This window comes from Monodelphis domestica, chromosome 3 (genome assembly GCF_027887165.1).
Source record: "Monodelphis domestica isolate mMonDom1 chromosome 3, mMonDom1.pri, whole genome shotgun sequence".
Lineage (NCBI taxonomy): Eukaryota > Metazoa > Chordata > Mammalia > Didelphimorphia > Didelphidae > Monodelphis > Monodelphis domestica.
This window is the reverse complement of record NC_077229.1, coordinates 62354345-62368724: the sequence shown is the minus strand read 5'-3', so window position 1 is coordinate 62368724 and position 14380 is coordinate 62354345. Positions and strand designations below refer to the sequence as shown.

Sequence of the window (14380 nt, the reverse complement as noted above, 5' to 3'; positions counted from 1 at the left end):
TAAGGGGTTCCACTCCTTTCCCATCAGCCTTGCCGAAGGCACTCGGGTTCAGACCTAAAATTGGGGAGGAGGAAACGTAGGGCCTTAAAAGGCTACTTAGTTAACCCCAGGGTTGATTTGCAGAGGAGAGATGGAGGTCTGGCTGAATGTTTCTGGCGATAAAGAGATGGGAGATCCTGATGAGAGTGCCTGATCTCTTCCCTTAGGTGGGAGCAGACACTGAAGTGTTCTTTTATGCTCTTCCCCCTCCTCTGGCCAGTGGAGCCTCCACTATGGCCAGCAGGCAGAAAAGGGACGGCATAAAGGGGTCCCCAGGCATTGGCACCTGAGCATGGAGGCTGACTATAGCTCTCCCCTCTCCCAGGGATCCTGTCCCCACTAGTTCTGCTCAAAATATTGCCAGATCCCTTATCTGTCCCTCAGGAGGGTAGCTGGCTGAACACAGAGAACTAGCTACCCAAGAGCTCATGCAGGGGATGTCAGGGTAGGTGAACTGCACAGAGGCCAGCCCTTTGAGTCCTTACCTCACCGGAGGCCCTGTGACTTGTCTCTCCTATACTTGACCATTCCCCCCTCCCCCTCCCCCCCTCCACTCAAGATAAAGAAGCAGGGGAGGCTTGGAAATGCTTAGAGGACCTAAGTCTGTGGGAATTTGAGAGTCCCACTCTGCTCTCCTCTCCTCTAATACTGCCACCTCTCTAGTGTAGATCCTCACCACCTCGAGCCTGGAGTAGTATTCTTTTTAAAGCCTTTATGTTCTAGTATCAATTTTAAAACAGAAGAGCAGTAAAGGCTAGGCAACTGGGATTAAGTGTTCAGCCAAGAAAGTGGTTTTCCTAAAATTTGGGTCCACTCATGCCATCCTCCTACTCAGTAAACTCTAGTAGCTTCCTATTACTTCCAGGAGCACATCCAAAATATATTTGTTTGGCATTCAAAGCTCTTCATAACCTATCCTCCCCTTAACTTTCTAATCTTCTTATACCTAGCTCTCCAACATGTATACTTCAGTCCAGTGATATTGGTCTCCTGGATATTCCTCCTACAAGACACTCCTTCTCTTGACTCTGGGTTTTTTCTCTGCCTGTCCCCAACCCTGGGACACTCTCCCTCTGCTCCCTACTGACATCCCTGGCTTCCTTCAAGTCCCAGCTAAAATCTTTTCTTTTCCTAGAAGCCTTCCCCAACCTCTCCAAATTCTAGTACCTTCCTTCTCTTAATTGTTTAACTTGTATGTAACTTGCTTTATATATATTTTATTTCATATTTTCACCTCTTTTATGTTGTAAGCTTCTTAAGGGCAGGGACTCAAAGTCATTTTAATTTGCATTTCCCTAATCCATAGAGATTTGGAGCACTTTTTCATATGACTATAGATAGCTCTAATTTCTTCTTCTGAAAACCACCTGCTCATATCCTCTGACCCTATATCAATTGGGGAATGATTTATGTTCTTATAAATTTGATTCAGTTCTCTGTATATTTGAGAAATGAGGCCTTCATCAGAGAAATTTGCTGTAATTCCACCCCCTCCCCAGTTTTCTGTTTTCCTTCTCTTCTTGGCTGCATTGATTTTGTTTGTGCAAAAGCTTTTAAATTTAACATAATCAGAATGATTGATTTTATATTCTGTAATGTTCTCTTATCTCTTGTTTGGTCATAAATTCCTCCCCTGTCCTTAGATCTGATAAGTGAATTATTCCTTGCTTATGGCATCACTTTTTATGTCTAAATCATAGCCCTTTACAACCTATCCCTCTCCTACCTTTCCATTGTTCTAGCTCTCCAACATATTTTGCTTCAGTACAGTGATATTGGCCTCCTGGATTTTCCATGAACAAGACTTTATCTCTGGCTGTCCCCATTCCTGGAATGCTCTCCCTCTGCTCCTACTGACATCCCTGGTTTCCCTCAAGCCTCAGTTAAAATCCATTCTTTTCAGGTCTTTTGACTTTATATATGATGTGAAATGATGGTCTAAACCTATTTTCTGCCAAACTACTTTCCAGTTTTCCCAACAGCTTTTGTCAAATAGTGAGTTCTTGTCTCAAAGTCTTGAATCTTTGGTTTTTATCAAATACTACATTACTATGGTAATTTACTACTGCATATTGTGTATTATACTGATGCACCACTCTATTTTTTATGCACTACCAGATTGTTTTGGTGATTATCACTTTGTAAAACAGTTTGAGACCTGGTATGACTAAGCCTACACATTTTTTTCATTAATGCCTTTTTGTTCTTCCAGATAAATTTTGTTACCTTTTTTTAGCTTTATAAAATAATTTTTTGGTAGTTTGGATTGACACTGAATAAATAAATTAACTTATATAGAATTGTAATTTTTCATATATTGGCTCAACCTATCCATGAGCAATTAGTATTTCCCTTATTAGTACAAAAATGTTTTGTTATTGTAACCTATCCATGAGCAATTAATATTTCCCTTATTAGTACAAAAATGTTTTGTTATTGTACTTATATAGTTTATATAGTTCCAGATCTATTATAGTTTATATAGGGTTTGTTTTGGCATGCAGACTCCCAAGTATTTTATATTGTCTACAGTTATTTTTAGTGGAGTTTCTCTTTCTATATCTTGCTGCTGGGGACTTTGTAATGCTGATATCTTATGTGAGTTTATTTTATATACTACAACTTTGCCACATTTATTAATTATTTCAACTCATTTTTGAGTTAATTCTTTAGGATTCTGCAAGTAAACCACTCTATCATATGCAAAGAGTGATAATTTTGTTTCCTCATTGCTTACTCTCATTCCTTCGATTTCTTTTTCTTTTCTTATTACCATACTAAGGATTTCTAGTACAATATTGAACAGTAGTAGTGATAATGGGTGCTGATCTTATTGGGAAGATTTCTAGCTTATCCTTTTTATAGATAATACTTGCTAATGGTTTTAGATAAATACTACTTTTCATTTTAAGGATAGCTCCACTTATTCCTATGCTTTCTAGCATTTTTTAAAAATAGGAATGAATGTTGTATTTTGAAAAATACTACTTACTTAATACTTGCTCTACATCTGTTGAGAGGATAACATGATTTTTGTTGTTTTTTTGTTATTGATATGGCCAAATTATGATGATAGTTTTCCTAATAATGAACTGCTCTGAATTCTTGGTGTAAATTCCACCTGGCCATAGTGTATGAGTTTCGTGATATGTTTGTGGTAATCATCTTGCTAATATTTTACTTAATAAAGTTTTTCATCAATATTCATTAGGGAAATTGGTCTATACACTTCTTTCTTTAATTTTGCTCTTCCTGGCTTAGGTATCAGTACGATAGTTGGGTCACAAAAGCCTCTTTCTTTGCCTATTTCCCCAAGTAGTTAATATAGAACTGGGATTAATTTTTCTTTAAATGTTTGATAAGGTATGTCATTTAAGTATTCTCTTTCCTCTTCTGTTTTGTAAATATTAATCTATTTGGCTTTGCTTGTCAGATTTATTGGCATATAATTGGGCAAAATAACTCCTAGTAATTGCATTTTTAAGACTGTACCTTCCAACTTAGAACTGATATTAAGTATTGGTTCCAAAGCAGAAGAGAGGCAAGGACTAGGCACTTGGGATTGTGGTCTACCCAGGGTTCACACAGCTATAGAAAATGAATAAAGCCTGATTTGACCACTGAACTTCCTGGCCCTTCACCAGGCTGTCTCTCCACTGAGCTACCTAATTGTTCACATAGTTGCTTTTTAATAAATTTTTATTGAATGGTTGATTGATGGGTATATCCAGCCTCCAAAACTTTGCTTCATCCATTATCCCACACCTCTCAGACCTTCCCAAGAGAGGAAATGTGCGGTAGTGAAAAAAATTTCTGGATTTCCCCATCTGTAATATGAATAGGTCAGATTGGATGGCTTTTAAATTCCTTTCCAGCTCTTGCCTGTTGGGTTTATTGGAGCTAGTTCAAACAATACTGGGAGTCAGTCGTTAAATTTTCATTGTGAACATTTTCACCTGAGAAATTGCCAAATGATAAATATCAGGGCTTCGTTTACCATTTCTCAATAGTCTAGACTTCGGCAAGTAGTGGAAGAAACATTAATAATGCATTTAAATAATTTTTAAAGGCCCTTCATTTCCTTCTTAGTAATAACTCTAAGACACAAGGCCAAAGGCTAGGCAATGGGGGTTACGTGACTTGCCCAGGGTCACACAGCTAGGAAGTGTCTAAGGCCATATTTGAACCTTGGTCCTCCTGACAATAGGCCTGGTTCTCTATTGTGCTACCTAGTTGTCTCCATTTTAATCATGTGAAATGTATGTCCTGTATACATTTTTTCCTCAGAGAGTCAGTTGTTAAATATTTACCTGTACCCTACTTGAGAGGAAACACCTCCCTTCTATGTCACCAGTGACCTCAAAGTGACCAAATTCAAAGGTCTTCTTTTATTCAGCTCTAAGCTTCCATGAAGCACTGGGCACCAAAATGTTCCTCATTGCTGGCTCTCAACACTCACCCCTTTTTCTTTTTAATTCCTCTGACCCTAGATCATTTTGGTGCTCAGAGTTAAAAGGGGACCCCAGAGTCATTTAATCAAATACCCAGATGGCATAGTTGGATAGAACATTGAGCCTAGAGTCAGAAAGAATTAAACTGGAATTAAAATCGCAACTCAGATACTTAATAGCTGGATGACTCAAGGAAAATCACTGAACCGCTGCCTGCCTCAGTTTCCTCAAGTGTAAAATGGTGATCATAATAACACATCTTCACAGGGTTGTTACAGAGACCAAGGGAGATAATCTCTGAAAGAGTACTTAGCACAGTGCCTGGCACCCAGTAGGTGCTTCATTATCCTTGAGTTTTCCCCTCCCATTCAGAAGTCCTCTCTATAGCATCCTTTATTCATGGTCATCTGGCCTCTACACAAAGACCTATAAATCTGGGGGATTCTGAGGCATCCTATTCTATTTCAGGAGTGTTTAGGAAGTTTCAGTTGACTCTACCTCTATAATAAACAGGTTTGGAATCTACTCTCCTTTGTGACACAGTAAAATGTTTTGATAAAGAGTAACTGAAGTACAAAGTTCTGGTCATGATCAATTCATTAGCAAAGCTAGCAACTGTCAGCAAAAGGGATCTAAGGCTCCTTGGCAGCTGAAGATGTATCTGACAGTTTGAGCAGCCATTTTATATAAGTTGACTAAGCCTTATTAAAATAATGCAAAAAATAATGGGATAACAATTTTCAATTTCTCATTTACACTTCTAGAGCAACCAGCCTAGTGCAGATCTCATTCCCTCTCCCCTAGTCTATTGGAGGCAATAGGCCTCCCTACATAGAGGTGTTCCCTCTTACATAGGCTATCAGATTTATCCTTTCAAAGCCCATTTTCACTTGTTCCCTACTGGAAATCAAATAGAGTCCAAACTCCTCTGGTTGACATTCAAGCTATTACCTTTCCAGTCCATCTCCCACTTTTACCTGTCAGGTGGTCTATATTATGTCAAGTCTAGATTAGTTAAAGTCAACAAATTCAGCCAACCTTTATTTTTGTAATTTTTAATTATTACTTTTTAAAACCTTTACTTTCTTAATATCAATTCTTTTTTTTTTTAATTTGGAAATTTTTATTTAATAATTTAGAATATTTTTCCATGGTTACAAGATTCATGTTCTTTCCTTCCCCTCCCCCCACCCTCTCCCCAACATCTCCCCCCCACCCCCACCCCCCCAGCCACAATTCCACTGGGTTTTACATGTGTCATTGATCAAGACCTATTTCCATAGTATTGATATTTACACTAGGGTGATCCTTTAGAGTCTACTTTCCTAGTCATATCCCCATCGACCCATGTGATCAAGCAGTTGTTTTTCTTCTATGTTTCTGCTCCCACAGTTCTTCCTTTGGATGTGGATAGTGCTCTTTCTCATAAGTCCCTCAGAATTGTCCTGGATCATTGCATTGCTGCTAGTAGAAAAGTCTATTACATTCAATTGTGCCACAGTGTATCAGTCGCTGTGTACAATGTTCTCCTGGTTCTGCTCCTTTCGCTCTGCATCAATTCCTGGAAGTTGTTCCAGTTCACATGGAATTCCTCCAGTTCATCTCAATATCAATTCTAAGACAAAAGTGCAGCCGGGGCTAGGCAACTGGGGTTAAATATGCCTAGGGTCTCACAGCTAGGAAGTGCCTGAGTTCATATTTGAACCCAAGTCCTCCAAACTCCAGGCTTGATACTTTATTGATTATGCTACCTAGCTGCCCCAGCCAACTTTATTAATCACCTACTATATTCAAGATACCCTGCTAGGCCCTGGGATATGGAGCAAAAATACAATAGTCCCTGCTCTCAATGAACTTATACTTCCTTAGGAGAAAGTAACATTACATATATGAGAGAGAGAGAGAGAGAGAGAGAGAGAGAGAGAGAGAGAGAGAGAGAGAGAGAGAGAGAGAGAGAGAGAGGAGGGAGGGAAGGAGAGACAGAGAGAGGGAGGGAGGAAGGGAGAGGGAGGAAGGGAGAGAAAGGGAGGGAGAGAGAGGGAGGTGGAGAGAGAGAGAGAGAGAAAGAGGGAGAAAAGGAGTGAGGGAGAGAGAGAGAGAGGGAGAGGGAGAATTTCATATATTTATATACATTGGTGCTTGAACTGTGTTTTGAAGGAAGCCAAGGGCTTTGAGAGGCAGAGATGAAGAGGGAGTGCATTCCAGACATGGATATAAACCTGTGAAAAGGCATACTGAAGATCTGAGGGAGAAGAACTGAGCCAACACCTGATCTCCAGCCATCTTGTGACTGGTCCATGACCCATGAATGGTATCATCTATTTGGCATCTAGAAATGGAATGGCAAGACTGTGAAAAAAGCAAATGGTGGTTGTTAGAGGTCCAGCCAGACAGCAAGAGATGACTATGGGAGGCCAGGACAGAAACTGCCCCATACCCTTTTCAGTTGAGTCCAAATTGCTTGGGAGTGGGCCACTGGGAAACACTAGATGTGGAAGACCAGGGAAGAGAAGTTGGGTTTTCACTAGGAGCTATGGTTCACCAAGTAGAGAAGTTTTAAAGCTGACATTGTTTTGATTTGGTGTTGGTTAAGAAATTCAGAGGTCCAACAGATTAGGTACATGATATACAGCAGCAAACAAGAACAGTGGCCTAGTGTTCAATAAACACAAAGATCTTAGTTATTGGGTTAAGAACTCATTGCTTGACAAAAACTAATGGGAAAATAGAAATCAGTGTGGCAGAAAGTAGGTATACCTTATGTACCTTTATATATACTGGGATAAGCTCCAAATGGGCTCATGACTTAGAAAGAATGACATCATAAACATATTAGAGAAGCAAGGGAGAAAAAACCTTTCCCTAAGGATAGGGAAGGAGTTCATGATCAAACAAATCACATGGTGGCAAGATGGCCATGATAGAAAGGATCATAGAAATTGAAAGAGACAATTAGTATAAATTTTGAAAGATTTTGCATGAACAAAATCAATGCAGCTGAAATTAGAAGGGAAGCAGATAAATGAGAAAGTATTTACAGGAAATTTCTCTGATAAAGTGCTCATTTCTTTTTAAAAAATTAATCTTTTTTCTCAATTACATTTAAACAAAAACTTTGAAGATTCATTTTAAAAATTATAAGTGATATTTTATTTTACCAATTACATGTAATAAGAAATTTCCACATAAGTTTTCCAAAGTTATATGATCCAAATTGTTTCTCTCTCTACCTTCCTTCCCCTTCCCAGAGCTGGTATACACTAGTTATACATGTATTATTAAGACATTTCAAAATTGATCATTTTTGTAAGAGAATAATCATATAAAACCAAAACTCCAAAACAAAAACCCATTAAACTAAAGTGAAAAGTCATATGCTTTGATCTGCATTCTTTTTCTGGAGGTGGCTAGCATTCTTCATTCCTCAGAATTGTTCTGGATCATTGTATTGCTGAAAGAAGTTAAATTTATCACAGTTGATCATTCCACAATATTGCTGTTACTGCGTACAATGTTCTTCTGGCTCTATTTATTTCACTCTGCATCAATTCATGTAGGTATTTCCAGGACTTTTTGAAATCATCCTGTTCATCATATCTTATAGCATGATAGTATTCTATCACCATTATATACCACAATTTGTTCAGCTATTCCCAAATTGATAAACATCCCTACAGTTTCCAATTCTTTGTCCCACAAAAAGAGCTGCTATAAATATTTTTGTACTAATAAGTCCTCTCCCCCCTCCCTTTTTTTAAATCTCTTTGGAATACAGGCCTAGTAGTGGTATTACTGGATCAAAGGGTATGTATAATTTTATAGTCCTTTGGGTATGGCTCCAAATTGTCCCTCCAGAATGGTTGGATCAGTTCACAATTCCACCAACAATGCATTAGTTATTTCCTCTTTAAGCTCCTTTAGTTTCTCCTTCAAACATTTAGAGGCTATACCAATTGGTGCATACATATTAAATACTGATATTACTTTATTCTCTATAGTGCCTTTTATCAAGATGTAATGACCTTCCTTATCACTTTAATTAGATCTGTTTTTTTTTTTTTTGCTTTAGCTTTTTCTGGGATCATTATTACTACTTCTGCTTTTTTTTTTGTCTCAATTGAATCACAAAAGATTCTGCTCTATCTCCTTACCTTTACTCTGTGTGTGTCTATCTACATCAAATGTGTTTCTTATAAACAACATATTGTAGGTTCCTGGTTTTTAATCCACTCTTTTATCTGCTTCTGTTTTATGGGTGAGTTCACTCCATTTACATTCAGAGTTATGATTACTATCTGTGTATTCCCCTCCATCATATTTTCCCTTTTTAACCCTACACTTTCTCATTTCACCCTGTCCCTTCACAAAATATTTTGCTTTTAATTGTTCCCCCCAAATTCTTCCTCCCTTATATTACTCCCTTCCCTACCACCATCTTTCTTATAGGATTCTTTACCCCAGTGAGTTTGGTTGTTATTTCCTCTCTGAGACAATTCCAATGAGAGTAAGGTTTAAGTATTGCCCATCACCACCCTCATCCTGTCCTCCATTATAATAGTCCCCCCCCAACCTGGCACCTCTTTAGGCTATATAGTTTACCCCATTTTATATCTCTCTTCCCTTGTGTAAACCTTAAAATTTCTTAGACTTATGAATGTTGGAAATTTCCCCATTGGGAAATATCATACTGGAAAAAATTTCCTACTGATAGTAAGAACTCTATTGGAATGTGAAACCCCCTGGCATGGGAGGATCCTTCTCCTCCCTACCTAAGACTACTTTAGGACAGAAACCTTTTGCTAAACAATGGAAAGGGCTTTGACCTATGCTTAAGCATAGAACAGGAAGTTCTTTGAGTCATGATTGATTTCAGAATTGATACGATAGAGATACTTGGAATGACAGAACCAGGTCTTGAAACTACAATCTCCACCCTACTCAGAGTAAAAGGATTTAGGAAGGGCTGCAGCAAGGATCAAGATTTAATTATTTGAGAATATGACCTTCAACAGACATGTGCAAAGCCACAGACCTCTGGGCGGTCCTGGGTTAAGCTAGAGCCACCATTGGCACAGGGAAGATATGGACAGTGATTGGTAGATGTGAGAACTGAGGGGAGGGAACTTAGATGGTTTCCTTAAAGATAGCGGGGTCTGAGGACTGGGGGAGTTCGAGGAGGTTTTGCTCTGAGAGGTTGTTCTCTGAGAAGCTTGCTCTGAAGGAGGCTGGAGGTGGAGGCCCCTGAGACTGTTTCTCCATTTTGGTCACGTGAGTGATAGGGACTGATCTCTTTTCTTTGCCTCAGCTATCTAAGGGCTTGGGCCTTTTGGCCCAGCCTAAACAGAGGGGGTATTTAAGCCCTATTCTCTTCTCTCTCTCTCTCTCTCTCTCTCTCTCTCTCTCTCTCTCTCTCTCTCTCTCTCTCTCATACCTTTCTTCCTCCTGTTTGTAATTAAAAACTCCATAAAAGGTTGACTGCTGACTTGAGTTTTCATTTAGGAATTACATAGCTGAATTCCTTGGCGACCTTAAAGTAATATATATCAGTCTTTTAAAGTGATTTCCTTGTCACACTTGTCTCTCATCTCTCCTTTTAACCTCTTGATTTTTTTTGCATGTCTTCCTAAACCACTTACTCATACATCCTCTGTTTATGTATACTTCTTCTAACTACTATGATAATGATAAAAATTTTAAGATTCATCTTTCCAGATAGCAATATTGACAATTCAACCTTATTGAGTCCCTTAAATTTTCTCTTTCTTATTTATCTCTTTATGTTTCTCTTGAATCCTGTATTTGGATATCAAGTTTTCTGTTTAGATCTGATCTTTTCATCAGGAATGCTTGGAAATCTTCTATTTTATTAAATGATCCTTCCCATCCCACCCCCACCTGGAAAGAATATAATTAATATTGATGGGTAGGTGATTCTTGGTTGTAAATCTAGTCCCTTTGCCTTCTGGAATATCATATTCCAAGACTTCTGATCCTTTAATGTAGAAGCTGCTAAATCCCATGTAATCCTGACTCTTGCAATGTTTTCTCCTTGGCCTGGGAGCACTTGAATTTGACTGTAATATTCCTGGATGTGGTCATTTGGGGATTTATTGCAGGAGGTGATCTGTGGATTCTTTTAATTTCTCTTTTATCATCTTGTTTAAAAATATCAGGAAGATTTTCTTTGATAATTTCTTGTAATATGAAGTCTAGGCTTTTAAAAAAATTGTGACTTTTAGGTAGTCCAATAATTTTTAGTTATCTTTCCTATATCTATGTCCATGTCAGTTGTTTTGTTTTTCAAATGAGATATTTCATATTTTCTTCCATTTCTTCATTCTTTTGATTTTGTTTTAGTGCTTCTTGATGTCTTGTGAAGTCAGTAGCTTCTATTTGCCCAATTCTAATTTTTAAAGAATAATTTTCTTCCATGATCTTTTGAATACCCTTTTCCATTTGTCCAATTTTAGAAGCCAGAAGATAATAAAGAAGGAGAGCATTCCAGGAATGAGGAAAGCCAGTAATAATACTTAGAGTAGAGAGTGCTCTTGGAACAAGGAAGCCAGAATATCTGGATTTTAGAATATATGATGAAGAGTAAAGTATTAGAAGACTGGAAAGGTCTGAAGGAACCAAGTTAAAAAGTACTTTGAATGTCAAAAAGAGGATTTTTATATTTGATTTTTGAGGTGATAGGGAACCACTGGAATTTATTGAATAAAGGGATAATGTGTTCAGACCTGTGCTTTAGGAAGGTGCTGGGTGCCTGGGAAGATGGTGGTATCCCTGATATTAATGGGAAAATTAGGGAGATAGGAGGACATACAGATAAAGATATTGAGTTCAGTTTTGGAAATGTTTAGTTTCTGATGTCTATGGAACATCCATTTCAAGATGTCTAATAGGTAGCTGGAGATGTAAGACTAGAAGTCAGGAGAGAGGTTAGGGCTTGACAAGAAGATCTGGGAATCATTAAGATATAGATGATAATTGAGTCCATGGGAGCTGATGAGATCTCCAAATTTAATAGTATAGAAAGCAAACGAAAAGGGCCTACTATAGAGCCTTGTGAGATATCCATGGTTAGTGGAAATGACCTGAATAACAATCTAGCAAAGGAGCTCGAGAAAAGACATTCAGTCAGAAAAGACCAAATAGCCAATTTAAACTAGAGAGGACCCCACAGTAATGTTTGAGTCCTACAAAATTATGCAATATCGCAAAATCCCATGGGAAAACGGGAACAAGCCAAGCCTATTTTGAATTATGATGGGATTAAGCACTGGAGGAGGAAAAACCTAGCCTAGTAAACATGGATAAGTTGAACAAGTACCAGGAATGAGAGGGCAGAGCTCAAATTTTGAGCATTGTATAATGGCTGGATCAAATACAACTCCCCATTTGTGCACAGCTAGTGTTAGCTTGTGTCTAGAATGCCACCCAGTGGTTTCTACACATAATGCTTTGAGCAGCTACCTTGAGCTCCTAATAGGTCAAAAGATTATATATCTAAAGACCTCAGAGTTCTTCCAGTCCATCGCTTATCCCCCCCCCCCATTTTTCAGATAAAGAAACTAAACCCCAGAGATGTGATTTGCCCAGTGTCACTTAGATAGTAAATGGAAAAGTTCAGGGGGCAGCTGGGTAGCTCAGTGGATTGAGAGTCAGGCCTAGAGACAGGAGGTCCTGGGTTCAAATCCGACCTCAGACAATTCCTAGCTGTGTGACCCTGGGCAAGTCACTTGACCCCCATTGCCTAGCCCTTACCACTCGTCTGCCTTGGAACCAATTCACAGATTTGATTCCAAGATGGAAGTTAAGGGTTTATAAAAAATAAAATAAATAAATAAATGGAAAAGTTCAGAGTTGAATTTAGGCTCTCTTGTTCCAAAGCCATCATTCTTTCTACTCTACCATACTGGCACTATGAAATCTGGTTTTCTCTATGTCAAAAGGAAACATGGATTTTCAGTAATGAGGCTGAAAAGGTAGGTGGGCTGTAAAGAATGAAAGATCTTGAAGGCCCATCTGAGGACCATCATGCTTTTTCCTGAATGTAATAGGTAGCCACTAAACATTTTTGAGTACAGGGTGAACTAGTCAGATCTGAGTCTTAGAAATATTAATTTGTCTACTTTATAGAGGCTGTTTGGAGAGAGGAAGAGATTGGAAGCAGAGACCAAGTTAGAAACTTTTCTAGCTGAGAGGTAAGTAGGGTCCAAACTGGAATAGAAATTGTGTAAATGGAGAAGAGATGATGGAGATTAGAGATATTGTGGAGGTAGAGCTGAGAAGACTTGGCAGTTGATTAGAATGGGGGGGGGGTGTTGAAGAAGGAGTCAAGGATGAGTGGGTGACCAGAAAGCCATCCCATTTTCTTTTTAAAATTTTATTTAATTATAAAAACATTCATTTTTACAATTTTGAGTTCCCAATTCTACCCCCTTCTCCAACCCCTCCACCATTCATTGAGAAGACAAGCAATGGGATACCCATTATACATACCACTTTCCAAATATATATTATACTTTTCCTAACTCTGGAGGAAAATTTCCAGTACCTTCACCTATTGAAATCTTATTTCCATACTTCAAAGTCCATCTTCATACCCTCTTTTCCATGAAGCCTTCCCAGCATAAGTTTCCATTGATTATTGTTTGCCACACCTTGTGGTATGTGGTGCCATATAAGACAGCTCTGCCACTCTGCTCTTCTTTATATGCTTTAGAGGTATAAGGCGATGTGACTCCTGATTGCCTGAAAGATGTCAGAGTCTGCAGAAAGCAGAGATGAGAAAGGGTTGGAGAGAGACAGATCAGAAGAGGCAAGGTGAGGACTCCCTCCCCCCCTTTTTTAACCCTTACCTTCCATCTTAGAATCAATATTGTATATTGATTCCAAGGCAGAAGAGTAGTAAGGGTTAGGCAAAGTGACTTGCCCAGGGTCACACATGGAGGAAGGCAAGGACTTTTCAAAAAGGATGGCAAATTCTTGGAGCGACATGTGTAAGGAAGTGAGCCCCTCACAGCCCAAATGTGCATTTTCAGTGTTCATAGAGACTGCAGAGAGTGGATTTCCCTTGGTGAGATCGGTCCCTTTCTCCTTGGCTAAGTTGAGATGTTTTACCTTGCTTCCAGCTGGAGTTCCTTTACCATCATGCATTCATTCTTCACTATATTCGAATCAGTAAACTTCCCTGGCTTTTGCTTAAATGGGTTTATTCGAATCAATAGTCATGATGGTCTTTTCCATAGCCAGAGTTTAATGGGGATGGGGGATTTCGGTTGGCTGTATTCAGCTATTACCTCCCTCTTGAGAGTAATAAGGATAATGCCTTTTATTTTGAATGTATCGTACTCCTAAAATTACAGATATTTGATGTGTGACACAAAAGGTATAATTCTTGTTCAGTCCTCCTCTTGGAGAAAACGAACACAGTCGCGAACATCTGGTTCCTAACAAAGGGGGAAATCGCATTCTCTTGGAGCAGGCTGGGCCAGACCCCTATCAGATGTCCATCTCTGCCATACTTTACGGTCTTTTATATATCAAGTCGTACATCCGCACACGTCTTACGTTTATATTTCTCTTACCTTGCTTTATAGTTCTTTGAGAACGTAAGTTTATAGAGATTCCGAATTAGAAGCGACTTTAGAGAGCGGAAGTCCACCTCCTTTCCCATTTTGTGGATGTAGACACTGAGACCCAGAAAGCTTACGTGCCTTTCCCGTTCACTGTGCTTTCTACTCTACCACAGTCTTCTCTCAGTCTTCCGTCTTTTTTTCACAAGGAATCATGTTGTTTCCCCCAGCCCATCTCTCGGTCTCCTTCAGGGGTAGGACCATCCTTTTGTCTCTTTAGAAGGTGGAGTCTGTCAGTGAGGAGGGCCC

The 14380-nt window shown here is 38.9% G+C and overlaps 1 long non-coding RNA gene across 1 annotated transcript; it reads right to left on the bottom strand.

Moving 5' to 3' along the window:
• Window positions 1-12863: 12863 nt before the first annotated feature.
• On the bottom strand, window positions 12864-14361 carry LOC130458239 (uncharacterized). Its single transcript, XR_008917349.1, has 2 exons — window positions 14084-14361; window positions 12864-13264 (listed from the first exon to the last, which is right to left on the bottom strand). It is a non-coding gene; the product is annotated as an uncharacterized LOC130458239 (long non-coding RNA).
• Between the last annotated feature and the right edge of the window lie 19 nt (window positions 14362-14380).